Here is a 14419-nt window from a genome sequence, read left to right on the forward strand (position 1 = left end):
TGACAACACAGGTCTTTTTGTTTTGGAAGTCAGCGGTAGAATTTGAAAAGAAACTACCTTAAGAGGCAGCGCCAGCATTCTCTTTGGGAAACCTTCTTAAAGGAAATCTCTAAAGGCAGCAGGTTTAGCAGGAGACCGCGTGACAACAAATATTACACAAGCAATACGGACTTCCGAAATGCAGATCGTTTCAAATGAGTTTCTATGATATGTAAAGATGGAAATGGCCCTCCAAACCCCCATATCCTCAGTAAAACTTACTAAAACTCATGCATAAATGTGAACACATAGAGAGATGCTTGGAGAAGAAAAAATACTTTTATGGAGGTCAAAATGGCTGAGCCTTTTTTTAAGTTGACACAGGGTAGGAATCCCAAGGATGAGGGCATTCTTATACAGGAGTTATCTGCTGTATAAATCTTGTAGAGGTGGGATGAAAGTACCTAAAGGTGAGACCATTCTTCCAGGGATTTATCTAACAGAAGCAGGAGGGCTAGTCCAGGAGTGACAACCTTATAACACAGTAATGATTTATACCCAGACCCCAGGTTTGCTCTCTGACTTCTATCTACGTAACATTGGGAAAGCTATTTCTCTTTGTGAATCCAAGGTTTTCTCATCAACAAGGTGCTGAGCTAGTACACAGTACGTAGATATACTCTATAGGACCATAGAAATCATAAAAGTGCTCATGAAGCTAACGCCTGTAGCAGAGGGCCCAGAACGTTAGTGTCCAATAAATGGAGCCTTTTACGTGCTGCATGCAGTTAAAATGTATACTGACGCCGAGGGCACAAGTGAACAGCTGGTCACCAGCAAACCTGCTCGGCCTCTGACTGTCAGGTGCACTGTCTGCAGATGAAAAACATCTGGTGCGCTTCATATAAGCCACTGGGGTTTCAGCAAATAAAACAAATAGAGGCCTGAAGGAAATTTAGAAGAAATATGCATTCAGAAGGTCGCATTACTTCGTGACTGTGCGCACTGAATATCAAAAGGGAAAGTGAACCATTCCCGCCGCTGTCTGGATCTACCGTGATTCGTTGCAGTCTGGAATTTACACAATACCATTTTTGCAAGGATTAAAGTTTCTCGTTCCAAGCTCGACACACATGTTGCAGCTTTGCTTTCTACCTCCCACTAGGATTTCTACAGGAGAGCCTGAAACAAGATTAGACAAACATATAACAAAGCCATATCTCAATTTCAGCTCAAGGAAGAACGAAAGCCTGCCTCAGTCAATCCACCCCTCTGCTTCCAGCTGGGACATAAATGTCAGTTGTTCTCCCTCAGCAGAGACAGAGGGTCTGTCTTCTGTCTCTATGGGGAGCTGAGTGAGATGAGAAACGGGCCCAGAGAACAGAGCCAATTGTTTAAAAAAACTGCAAGGCTGGATGTACTTGGAGTTCTCAAAAAGAAGTAATTGCTGAACACCAGATTTTTAGCTATCAAAGGGCCACTGTGAAAGAGCTGAACTTCATCCCACAAGAGGGCTTTTGATAACATGTGATGCGAAGAGAAATGTTTTTTACATTTTTTTCTTCACCTAGTCTGGAGAAAATAGCATGAGTGGGTAAAAAACAAATTGGGAAATGGAAGGAAAAGGTTAATGTCTCGGCTTTGGAGAACATTGAAATGCATGATGAACAGAATTGTCAGATCTCTGTACACTCAGCTTGATGAGAACAGAACATAAAGGATAAGAATGTAAAATGGATATGTAGATTTGTCGCCACAAAGTCATTTCTTAATAAAAGAAAATTTACTATGTTTCCAATGCAAAAGAACTTCAAATGAGGAAGGGGGAAGAGAGGAGGAGAGAGAGGAGGAAGAAGAAAGGAGGAGGGAAAAGAAGAGGAGGAAGAGAGGGTGGGTAAGATTTCATGGCTGCCTGAATTCCAAGTAGCTGAATTGAATTTTTATTCTTTGAAAAAAAAAAAAAATGAGTGTCTATGGGAGAGCACAAAAAGGGTTTTCTATTATATCAGCCAACCCAGTCGTTAGCAATTTCTTTCAAAACATATATGAACTAACCGTTAACAGCAGCATGGTGCCTATTCCTCTGCTGGCTTGTTCCACCCTGTGCCCCAGACCTGGGCAGTCTGGGTGCCACTTCAGAGAAACAATGTCCCACAATTGAGGGAAAGCCACACTGCCTGGGATGCCTCGAGTACAGAGTTGGAGAAGATAGGAAGATTGCTCACCCCACAGCATCCCAACATGCACACTCTTTCCCCTGCTTGAGAAGACTCCTGTCTGTCTCCAGCCACCCCTGAGGCATGGCGCCGTGCTGAGAAGGTCACTCACAGGGCAGAAGAGACGGTTCTCAGAATATTCAGTAATATTCCCTCACTGGGTCCAGCAAAATCCTTGGAACAAGTAACCTAAAGGAACAAAAGTCATGCTGAAAGTGATTTTTTTTTTAAACAGTGGATTTTGTGTATGTCGAACAGAGAATTATTTGATTATGTTTGGTTTTTAGAATGCTTGTGGGCAGAATGGTCCCATGAGCTGCTTCTGTGGGTGTCCCCGGCCAGTTCAGCCAGTAGGGAATCTGCACCAGAACCTTGCTTTGCCAAAAAGACTCCAGATCTCTAGCTTAATCCTTCCTGACCCTGCAGAGGGGACTGTATTCCTCAACTGACCCTCAAACATCACCTGCCCAAAGTTCACGCATCAACACCTAGCTGCTTAAAGGAAGGACTCCAGACTGGGCACACAGGGCTAGAGTCACGGTAAAGGCTAAAAACGGCTCCCTGGGCAAGATGGTTCAGTAGGTTAAAGTGTTTGCCCTTCAAGCCTGAAATGTGAATTCAATCCCTGGATCCCATAGTGGAGAAGGAGAAGTGGCTCTCCGAAGTTGTCCTCTGACCGTCACAGGTTTACACTGGCATACGCACACCCAGAATGCATACACATATGGGTACACTCACACACAGAGCACACACACAATAATTTTTTTTAAGTTGAAAGGCTATGTGAGTGACAGGCTGGGAACAAAAGCCTACTTGGGCTGAGATCCTGCAGGGGTAGGTAGCCAGACACAGTCAGGACTGGCAGACACTAAAGAGGCTCAAGGCTCATATTTCTCATTTCCTAGTTGTTTTGCTCAAGAGAAACCACCTGAGATCAGACAATGAGAGATCAGACAATGAGGAAGTTCACATACCTGTCATGGTACTCAAGTTTCAGTGAAAACAAAACAAAGTTAGGCAAACACCCCTCAGAATGCATCAGAGTCATACTATAGCCAGCCTCATATAAAAAGCCCGAGAGAGGTGGAAATATTTATCAACCCAATCCAGGAGTTCTTGATATCTGGGCAGACATTGTCCATTCCAGAAAAAGTGATAAAAAAATAGAAAACTTCTTCTAAGGTAGAAAAACTACCAAAGATATAGCATAGTACAATCTAGTTCAGCAGCTTTGCAAAATCCCCTAAATTCTCCGGATCATGAGCAAAAGGCATTTAATCCAGTGGCCTTGACCTCACTTCTATCCCATTGTGACATGAGGAAGTAGAAGCCCTGATAGGTACAATAATGTGCCATCACCTCAGATTGCCCCATTGCCCCCCACCCCATTCCTAAAGCCACCTTCTTTCTGCAGATTTGCAAATCCTTAGAGGAAATTTCTACTCTTCTTGCTGATACCTCACATCCAACAAACACAACATTCCACATCTTCTGCCGCCATTCAAGCATAAAGGAGCCAGGGATCAACATGTTGAGAAACCTGGACAGCTAAACAAAAACACATTTGTGTGTGCACGCAGCTTCTGATGACAGCGGCCTGGACCCTCCCATGGATACCCTCAGTCAGCTCTAGATATGCCCATGACCCTGGGGTGATTTCAACCATCAGCCTGCCACATGCCGGTACACGCTCCTCTACCACTGCCTGGGACTCTCTCTGAAGTGGTTTCATCTTATTCTCATTAGTGTTACACAGAGAACTCTGTCCTCCCCTGCCCCCCCCTCCCCAATTCAGAACACAACTTGCTGTTCTTTCCAAATCAGTGGCAAGCCTTCCAAGTTGTCATGGGGCCAAGTCCCAACACTGGCCGCACACCGCCACCCCCCTGCCGCTAACTAGTATGTTCTCTTGAAATCCAGGCCCAAAGGGTCAACAGCTATGTTGCAAAGGGCCCCTGGAAGCATTTGGATGTGCACCTGTGGACAGTCAGAGCATGGGGTATGTGTTTATCAGTTGGCTAGGAGTACTAATCAAATATTGCAATGTACCACTATTTTTTTTTTAATCCCTTCTCTTCACTTTGCAATAATGAGTCCTCAGAGAGGCAAAGATTCTAGGAAAAAGTAGAACACCCGTTACATAAGTCTTTTTTAAACCCAAGTACATAGGATGCTAATCGTTCCAAGACTAATCATTACCTAGCATGCTTTGGTGATTGCTCAGCTCCAGTGGCAACACAGAATAAGAGACAGATCCTTGGGTGCTAGCTGGGCATCTGCCAACAAGAAAAGACCATGTCAGACAACTTCAAAACACACCCATGACTGCCAGGCCCATTTCCACTTAACCTGAACTCTCATGGTCCCTCAGCCCCAGAAGGGTTGTACACAGTATCTTCTGGGGATCAGCTCTGGGGACCCTAGAGGAGGCACATGCTAAGTTCCAGAGTCTGATTTGGCTTCCAAGCCCCAACTGAATCCAGAAAGCTAAAAGAGAGTTGTTCCTCCTCACCACATCAGAACAGCTCCCCTCCCAGAATCCTCTAATGTCACACAAAGGTCTCTTATACTTACACTCGTGTTGTCACTGGCCCATATCCAGACAAGGAGCAGAACTGGTATGGCAGGAGCTCATCCAGAAATGGAAGGGCTGCTTGGGAGCTTCCTCTTCATGGTTTCTTTGAATGTTTCCCAGAAGCACTGACCCTGTCCCTGTCCCGGGTGTGCATGCATGCATGCATATGTGCATATGTTCACACATGGGGTGTGTGTGTGTAATAAGATCAGCACCTGGTGTGCCAATGCACACATGCCCATTGCAAGAATTAGCCAAACCAAGGCATCAGCTGTCTTCTGCTACTATTATCTACCTTATTGCCTGAGACAGGGTCTTGTGTGAACCAGAAGCTCCCCAGTCTACACTAAGATGGCTGGCCAGAGAACTCTCACGATCTGTCTGTCTCCACCCCAATGCTAGGGTAACAGGTGTGCACCATGTCCACAGGCTCCTGGCCTAGCCTCTGACAGTCCCTTTCAAGGGGGCTATAGCCACTCCAGTGGGAGCTTAAAAACCTGCTAACTCATCAGTTGTGTGGCCTTGTTTAGAACCGGGCCCACCCTTTTCTCCTCCTCCACCTTGCCTGGTGACTTTCCTAGATTTGGGTGTAATCACCTGTCTCTGCCCTTTCTCCTTCCACACCGTTTATATGCTTATCTCAAAACCTTCCCTTTTAATTTTAAGAGTTGTTTTTTTTTTTTTTCACAATGCCATTGGGCATTCCCAAAAGAATGGGAAACAATTAAAAAAGTGTTACACTCATATTCCAGAAACATTTGTCATAGTAACCAAAAGGTAGGAGCAACTCAGTGTTCATGAAATGGATGAATGAATACACAATGTGTTACGTCTATATACAGTAAAATTCTATTCGCCCTTAAAACAGTATTCAGTTCTTACCCATGCTATAGGATGTTTGTAACCATAGGATGGACTGTGTTTTCCAAGTAAAGTGAGCTAATCACAAAAGGACAAATACTGAATGACTTCACTTACCTGAAGAGGACAGGAGCTCCACAAGGAGAGCAACAGAACCAAAATATCTGGGCACAACGGTCTTTTCTGAGACTGATACCCCAACCAAGGACCATGCATGGAGATAACCTAGAACCCTTGCTCAGATGTAGCCCATGGCAGCTCAGTCTCCAAGTGGGTTTCCTAATAAGGGGAACAGGGACTGTCTCTGACATGAACTCAGTGGCTGGCTCTTTGACCACTTTCTCCTGAGGGGGGAACAGCCTTCCCAGGCCATAGAGGAGAACAATGCAGCCAGTCCTGATGAGACCTGATAGCTAGGGTCAGATGGAAGGGGAGGAGGACCTCCCCTATCAGTGGACTTGGAGAAGGGTATAGGAGGAGAAGAGGGAGGGAGGGTGAGACTGGGAGGGAACGAGGGAGGGGGCTACATCTAGGATACAAAGCAAATAAACTAAATAATATAAAAATTAAAAATAATAATTAAAAAAAAGACTTCACTTACCTGATATACCTGAAAGAGTCAAAATCTGCCAAACAGAAAATAGAGTGGTGGTTTCCTGGAAAGAGGAAATGGGAGGGGACTTACTGGTTAATAGGTATATAGCCTGAGCTAGGAAGATAGAAAGATCCAGAAATGGGAGGTTGGATGGTGATGATGGTTATACAGCAATGTATACGTTACTTCACCTCTTTGAACTGATTAGTTCTATGTTAAGCATGTTACCACAACTTAAAAACATTTAATATTTAATTTTTGCCAAAAAAGAAAAAAAAAAAAACCTCCTGATTGAAGCCCATGTACTAGATGCGATATTATTGAAACCAGAGACTGATTCTCACTTCACAGATTGGCCCTCACTTCCCGATTCCCCTGTTGTGCCTAAAGTGCTCTCAAATTTCGAGTGGTTTCTAGAGTCCTGTGAGGCAATGGTGTGACTCTGAGACACAGCACGTCCCTGGAGGCCCCACAAGATGTGATCTTTCCCCACTTGTTTCTGCTGGGATGATAAGTATTCACAGAATGACACTCTGAGAAAGATTACATAAAAGCAATTTTCCACAGTGCTATTTCTAGACCTCGTATGAGTCATGCGTTACCTTCTGAAGGGCTTGCATTGCTAATGAAGGCTTTCAATGCACAATACAGCAAGAACTCTGCAAAATTGTACCGGCATGGGGAATAAAGAAATTGCTGTTTCATGCTTAAGTTCATCCAAAAGGGTTAGAGACAAAGATGGAAGAACCAGCCACTCATGCCATGTACTACCTCCTCCCTGTCACACACAATGCTTCTAACAGTTTATTGTGCCAGCTATAGAAAGTACAATTATATATTTCCTTTTTTTTTTCTTTTTCAGTGATATATTTCTTAAGGCATGTCCGCTCCTGTTGTGTTTACAACGGAATTCTTATGTAGGAACAAAGATATTTAGGAAGGCTACCATTATAGTACCTGTAAGTACACTGGCCTAGTGTGAAAAGGATCGATTCAACAGTTGCTCCAAATAGTCTTGGGCCCTGGTCCAAGTCTCCTCATTGGTAGCTGTTCACAGGGCAGCCAACTACCCAAGGACTTAGCAAATTAGCATATGTTGACCTTTCTAGAGGCCTCCCACACAGAGTCAAATAAGCATGCAAATGAGATGACTCTGGAAAAAAAAAAAAAAATGATGAATTATTACCCAAACATGAAGAATTCCAAATAGCTCCCTGATTAAAAAAGAAAAGAGGAAACAGCAACACTCAAAGATTCAACAGTTTGCCTAGGGTGGCCCAGGGCTGTTTCCTGCTCATGTCCTGTGGGCATCATCTCACTCCTTTCTCACTCTTCCCTCTAGTAGTCTCGTCACAGACAGAACACCACTCTGGGATCAGGTCAGCTACTCGTACAAGTTTTCCTCCTTATCTTACTTTCTCTGAACAGGAGACAACAGTCAGGTCCCAGGGAAGCTCACTCAAAGTCCAAGACCACATGCTTTATTAGTGGCACAGTAAATGACAAATCTTTCCTTTTTTGTCTCTCTCATTACCCAATCCATTATCTTTAGCTCAGTGGTATGAGCAGCATGTAGAAATCAGACAGTATTTGATATAATAAATGAATTGTTTTTATCTTATATGGAACCAACTGCCATATTTTTGGTTTAAAATGTGGCCCACGTTGTATAAACGTCAACCACTGTAGGGATTAATGAGGTCAGCAAACAAGAAGAGCAGGACCCGGGACTCTAAAGGTACCTTTCTCTTTCTAGTACTGAAAGTTGTCTTCCTGACCACCTATTTGTCTTATATAGTCGTTCTTTGTGTAATTTGATATGACAGGCCTGACTGACTAGCTTCTGGTCGTATGTGGGAAACTGGGTCTATGTGCCTGTTTGGAGGCATGTCACGTGTGTTCACACCTGTGGACTGGAGAAGCGGTAGCAGAGGCAAAAACAAGACGTCACAGAGGCCAAAAGCAGCTGCTGCTGCAGCTCCACATCACTCTTTTGGGGAGCATTGAGCTACAGCAGAAGACAGAAATCAGGTAAGCACGAACTCTCAGTCACCGTCAGCAACCCCACAAACCCCACAGGATGCCCTCCCTCTAGTTGTCTCCACCCACCTTGGCATAGGTGGGGCATAGGAAATCAGCTTACCATGGGGTGAAACAGAAACAGGTGTCAACCATTAACAGAGGAAAAGATGCAGGCTTGACTATGGTTGGGGCCGTGGCCTTGGGCCCTTCTTAGCATCTGTGCCGTACAGTAGAAGGATAAAGCTATGTGTACTTGCTTACCAAAGTGTTGCCCATGACCAGTAATACTATTGAGCATTTTCAGGGGTTGAGGTGAAATTTCTATGAAGACTGACAAGGAAGCATTTGATCTAATCATGCAATAAGTTGCACTCCAAGATCCTGTCCAAACCTCTGTGCATCAAACAAAGCAGACATGTTACATTATTTTGTTTTTTGGTTTGTTTGTTTGTTTGTTTGTTTGTTTGGGTTTTTTTGGGGGGTTGTTTTGTTTTGTTTTGCCTTCACTCACCACAGGAAAATCTGAGGTGCAGCCTGGCTGCTGATTCAGTGTGGTCTCTGCCGAAGGCTGGTAACATGCTATACAGCCTTAGCAAGGGCAGGCTCAGTACAGGCAGGGACAGAACGGGATCACTTGTGACTTGCTCTCACCTTTTCTTATTTCTGCCTAACGGTCTTTTATTTGAAGTCATGGGGACTGAAATCCTCAGAACAGAGGTAACACAATTAAAGTTGTTCAGCCCTAGGGAAAAACAAATCAATCAATCAATCTTAGGTTGTGGTTAAAAGTCCTAGAAGGGTCTAATTCAAAGAGCTTTTTATATTTTCAAGTATAGAGCCAGGCCTGACACACAGATGTTCCAAAGGATTTCTTTTGTTGAAAGGGTCACAAAAGCATAATGTCACCAATGACACCAAACAATAGCAGAGGAAGATCTCTGTTCAAAACAGAGAAATGGACAAGATGCAGCTTTTACCTAGCTGCTCAACCCAATGCACAATGTCCTTTGGCAGGTCCACCCTCAGTGACTTGTCGCGTACTCAGGTTTCTCTCTCCTTGAAACCACTACAAACCTCAAAACCAATATGACTTCCAGAAGAAGCTTGGGAGAAACGGAACGTCTCAAAAACCAGAATGCATAGGAGAAAAGAAGTGAGACTATTTCTCCGAGGAGTTTGTTGTCGTTGCTTTTTCCTGTCCTGGGCTATAGGGAAGCAAGAACAGTCCTGGAGAGGATGAGAAAACTAAGCTGGAGGGGAAATCTCAGTGCATTAAAAGAAGGACACTGCTCTCTTCTGTCTTCCTTCACCAAGGAAAATCAGAGAGGGGGGTCTGGCTGCTGCTGCTGCCCTGGTCTTTGCAAAAGTGTGGTTGCTGTCCAAAACCTGTCCTTCAGGCTGGAAGGAAGCTTGAAGGCACTTTCCTTCCAAATTCCGGGTCGCACACACAGGTACTCTACAACTAAGACAAGCATACCACAGCTAAATGTAGCCTGCTGCTTCTTCAGTCTAGCCTATAAGCTGAGACTGTGTGTGTGTGTGCGTGTGTGTGTGTGTGTGTGTGTGTGTGTGTGTGTGTGTGTGTGTGTTTTAAATGACAGGAATAGTGAAATAAGAATATTTTATTACACTTAGAAACTACATGAAATTCAAATAGTTCTGTGTTCATTAAAAAAAAAGTAGATGGGAACACAGTCTGACATGTCTGTGGTTGACTGAGTGCTAGGTGGGAAGAATTGAATATTTGAGAGGCCTCAGGGAGTCTAGGACCTTTATGGAAAAGATGTTACAGGAGCACAGGATAAAAGAATTAAGAACAGGCTGTGGCAGACCTGGTGGCACAGACCTCTCATCCCAAGTACCAGGAGTAATGGCAAGCAGGGTAGAAAGATCCCAAGTTCAAAGCCAGCCTGAGGAACTAAGTGAGGCCATGTCTCAAATTTTTAAAAATAATAAAGAAAGCCAAGGATAGTGCTTGAGAATACAGTGCTTGTCTGGCAGGAGCAGGCCCTGGACCAGCTCCCACGTACAGCATAAAGAAAAAATACAAGTACAAGGGACATACATGAAGCCTTTTCCCAGGACTACATCTGTTTTTCAAGAAGAGAGTCCACAGGGAAGGCAAAGCACTCTCTGGCCCTGTTACCCTCGGATGCCCAGACCTGAGATAAGTAGTCTTGTCATGTAATTATGACCCTTTCTAATTCCCAAGGTCGTGCAGCCATTAAACTCAGTGATCTGTGCACATGCCGGTGCTGTGCTCCTGTTGCTTGGGTCACCCTATTATCTCATGGTAAATAACCGACTGTCATCACACAAATGTGTAATTACATCAGCTAAAGGGTAAGGAGGGGAAAGGAGAAAAATGGGCCGCTCTTGTGGCTCTGGGCTGAGTAATCTGTCAGACATCCTCTACGCCTCCCGGAGCAGACCTTTAGACTCCGCTTGTTGGCAAGATCTTTTCTGGATGAAAATTATTTCTATTAAAAGTCAGAATGCTTTTGGTTCGGATCAAGTGCCCCGAAAATCTAGATGCTGGGGGTATTGGTATTTATCTACTGATGGGCCATGCAGCATTTATACCCTAGTGTTCAGGGCCTTGGGGAATTTAGAGAATAATTTTGGAAGAGGGAAGACAATGCAGGCTTGTTTGCCAACACTAAGTTCGATTCATCCCTTTGTTGACGTGCATCTGAAAGACCACATATCTGTGGGCCAAAAAGCCAGCACAATTGGCATTGTTCACAGCCCCTTTGTTGTGGCTGTCGCCTGTGCGTGGGTGGGGGAGGTTCCATATTAAAGTCATTCTTTGCAGTGCCTGTGGTTGGCTCTCTGGTGTCATATCTACAGAGCTGATGTTTCTGGACCTGTCAGCCCAGACGGGGATGATTTGGGAATGAAAGGAGCAAACACAGCAGCGGATGCTGGCACAGCTTGGTCTAACACAAGTTCTCTGCTTTTTTGCCTCCACACCTGGGCAGAGATGGTTAAAGCATTGTCTGACTGTAACTTTGCATATTCCTTATGATAGATATTCAAGAAATCATCTAGTGAGATAGTTTCTTCTATGTTGAAAATTTCCTGGATCCCACCACTCTCACCTAGCTTTAGAACAAAGCTGAGGGGGGCACAGATGTGCATGGTAGGAGAGGTCTTTGGACCATCTGGTCTTCAAAAGCAGCCCATTCGGGATCCTAAAGAAAAAACAAGGGCCCCACATGGTAGGAGACTATAAAGAAAGAAAGGTAGGCAGGAATCAAAGAAAGCCAGTTCATTTCTGCCTTCTCACTGATTTAAAAATCAACCAATCTAATAATCCCCAAATCAACACGCAAACACAGGACGACATCATCTTAACAGCTGTAGAGACAGAACTGATAAAACTTCACATCTATTGATCTTAACCTCTGGGTAAATTTGGAAAGAACCTTACAGTGCAAGCTATCTGTAGAAACCTACAGCTGGGATCATACTCAATATTGAAAGAATAAACCTTTCTTTCCAAAGCTGAGCACAGGGAAAGGCTGTCCCTGTCACCACCTCCATCCCATAACTTACTGGATGATTCATCCAGTGTGGTAAGGTGGTAAAAGAAATATAAGAATAAAAAAATAAAATAGAAGGCAACCATAACAGAAAGCTAGAAATAAGTCTGCTTCTATTGCCAGAAAGTGTTTTTACCAACATAGACAATCTTTTCTAAAATTCTCAACAACAAAAAAGCAAACTACTATAGCCTGCAACTAACAAGTGAATTTGGCAAGGTCTTACAAAATTAATATTGCATTGTAATCTCCATATACAAACAATGAAAATGATTACAGTTGATTCTTAAAGAAGATTCACAGAACTACCTAGCTAAACAGCAATCTGTAGCATGTTCAAAAATTAGAAGACTCAGTATTATCAGGATGTCTACTCTTTCCACATTAGCCCATAGTTTTATTACAAACCCAATAAAAATTCAAGATGCTGAATATGTCAACTGACAAATCAATTTTGAAACTTACATGGAAAAGCAAAGACTCCTTCTGTGACATTTTCCTGTAGTCCTTCCCTTGGCTGGCCTAAGCTGGTTCTTGTTCTGGATCCCTCCAAACCCCCAAACATCTCAGCCTATGGACTCCACAGATGTGGGAGAAGCTGAGAAAAGTGTTCTAAGGGTCCGATCCAGTTGCAGGAGGTATGAAAGATGCTGGTAGAACTATTCCCAGATACCCTGAAACAAGAGCAGTTTAGAGCAGTGAACGTGGAGAAAGATAAGGTTGTTGGCTTCCAGCACCAGGAAGCCATGGGCATCCCTGAGCCAGCTTCGGAACTCTGCAAGCACTGGCTGTGGGTGGCTCTGAACACCAGGAAGCAGAGACTATAGCTGTTGGTGCTGGAGCAGTTTCTGTCTGGCTGCCCCAGGATGTGCTGAGCCACCTGCAGGGCCAGAAGTTTAAGGACAGAAGGGAGGTAGTAGGCTGCTGGAGGACGTGCCTGGAGACACTATGTGGGGACGCTGGATTTGAGCTGCAGTGCTAGCAAGAATTGTCTCCCTGTAGACGTCATCTCAGAGAAACAGAGTGACCTTTACCAGGTCCTCAGCCACAACCCAAGAACTGAGCTGCCCTTAGAAGAGAATCCATCCCTGGGTGCATCCACTGAATGAATTACTCCCTAACTTAGCCAGTGCCTACTGGGCCTTCTGAGCCCAAGATGTGGAGACTGGCCTCAAGTTCAAAGTGGCCAGTGAGCCCAGAGCCCCAGAGCATACTCCAGTTCCTGCAAGAAAGCCATCCCTCCCAGGGCCCATTAAGGCTGAAAGAGAATTTCAGAAACGAAGAGGTGACAACTTTATTGAAGTCCTTACCTTTGAGGATATCTCAGAGAAGAAGGCTTGGTCTGCCAACCCTCTTGGTTTTAGAAGTAGAGTGCCAAAGAGGAACATAAAATTGAAGAGCCTAAAGAGACTGCTTGGCTCATCATCATTTCATCAGAGTCCCACAAGGAAAGTCCTAGAGTTTCCGGGGAGCCTGTTCTTACCCAGACAGTAGGGCAGTGATGCTATGGAAACCAGAGTAGCCCCAAGGTCTGAGGCAGAGGAACATATGTACGGTGTGGAATGAGCTATCTACAGCTGTCCACCTACATTCCCACCTGCTATGGTCTCATCCATGCTCTCATTCCTCCCGGTGTCTGTGGTGCGGAGAGACCCCAAGGCTCAGCTCCACCCTCAAGTTGCACACGCACACACACAAAAATGAGCAACCACATACCCGTCACCTCTGCAGCCACCACTGCCGCCAGAGCTCCTACGTGGCAAAGTCAACGCTGTCCTCTGAGCTCACCTTCCAATGCGCTGAGTGTGACTAGGGCTTCCAGTGTTGGTCCAGCCTCATGCAACACCTGCTGGCACCTGCATGCCCAGGAACAAAATCCAGTGCCAGACCCAGAAGACAAGACAAAAGTGCAAAAGATGGCAGTTGCCTTCTGCTCCCACTGCAGGCAGTTCTTCCAATGAGCACCAGCTTAGAGCGTCACCTGAGCATCCATGCCGCGGACAAGGACCACCAGTCCTCAGAAGATCCTGGCAGCTCAGTCCTCTCCAGGAAAGCAAGCCTTATGCGTACGGTGACTATGGCAAAACCTTCCAACTCAGCAAACACCTAGCAACCCACAGCTGAGTCCATATTGGCGAATGACCCCTTTCCTGCCAGGCCTGTGGAGGCTGCCTCATGCAAAGTTCCCAGCTCGTCAGCCCCAGGAGGTGCCCACAGGTGAGAAGGCCCATGCCTGTTCCCTGTGCAGCAAACTCTATAGGAGGCATGGGGCTTTCCTCGCCATCTGCTGAAGTACCGTGGCCTGTGCCCTTGTCACTGTGCCCAGAGTAACAGGAATTTCCACCAAACGCAAAACCAGGCACCCGACTTGTGTGACCATGTGGAGGGTGGGGAAGGTGGGCGAGCCCTGCAGACGCAGCGCAGGCACGGAGGGCCGCAGCTGGAGTGCCCAGCCAGCAGTCCACCAACACACCCGCACGCCTGTGACACCTGTGCTCACCGCTTCCACAGCAGCCGGCTCCAGTTCCTTCCTGCACCACTGCAGCTGCACTGGCAAGCATTCCTGCAACTGCCCAACCTGCAGCACCATCTGGTCACATACCGTGTGACAAGGCAAGAGATGGAA

At 45.3% G+C, this 14419-nt stretch overlaps 1 pseudogene; it reads left to right on the forward strand.

The window, feature by feature from the left end:
• Positions 1-12440: 12440 nt before the first annotated feature.
• Positions 12441-14084, forward strand: LOC129672446 (zinc finger and SCAN domain-containing protein 10-like; annotated as a pseudogene).
• Positions 14085-14419: the final 335 nt, after the last annotated feature.

Source organism: Psammomys obesus, unplaced genomic scaffold (assembly GCF_907164565.1).
Source record: "Psammomys obesus unplaced genomic scaffold, mPsaObe1.curated_primary_1811, whole genome shotgun sequence".
NCBI lineage: Eukaryota > Metazoa > Chordata > Mammalia > Rodentia > Muridae > Psammomys > Psammomys obesus.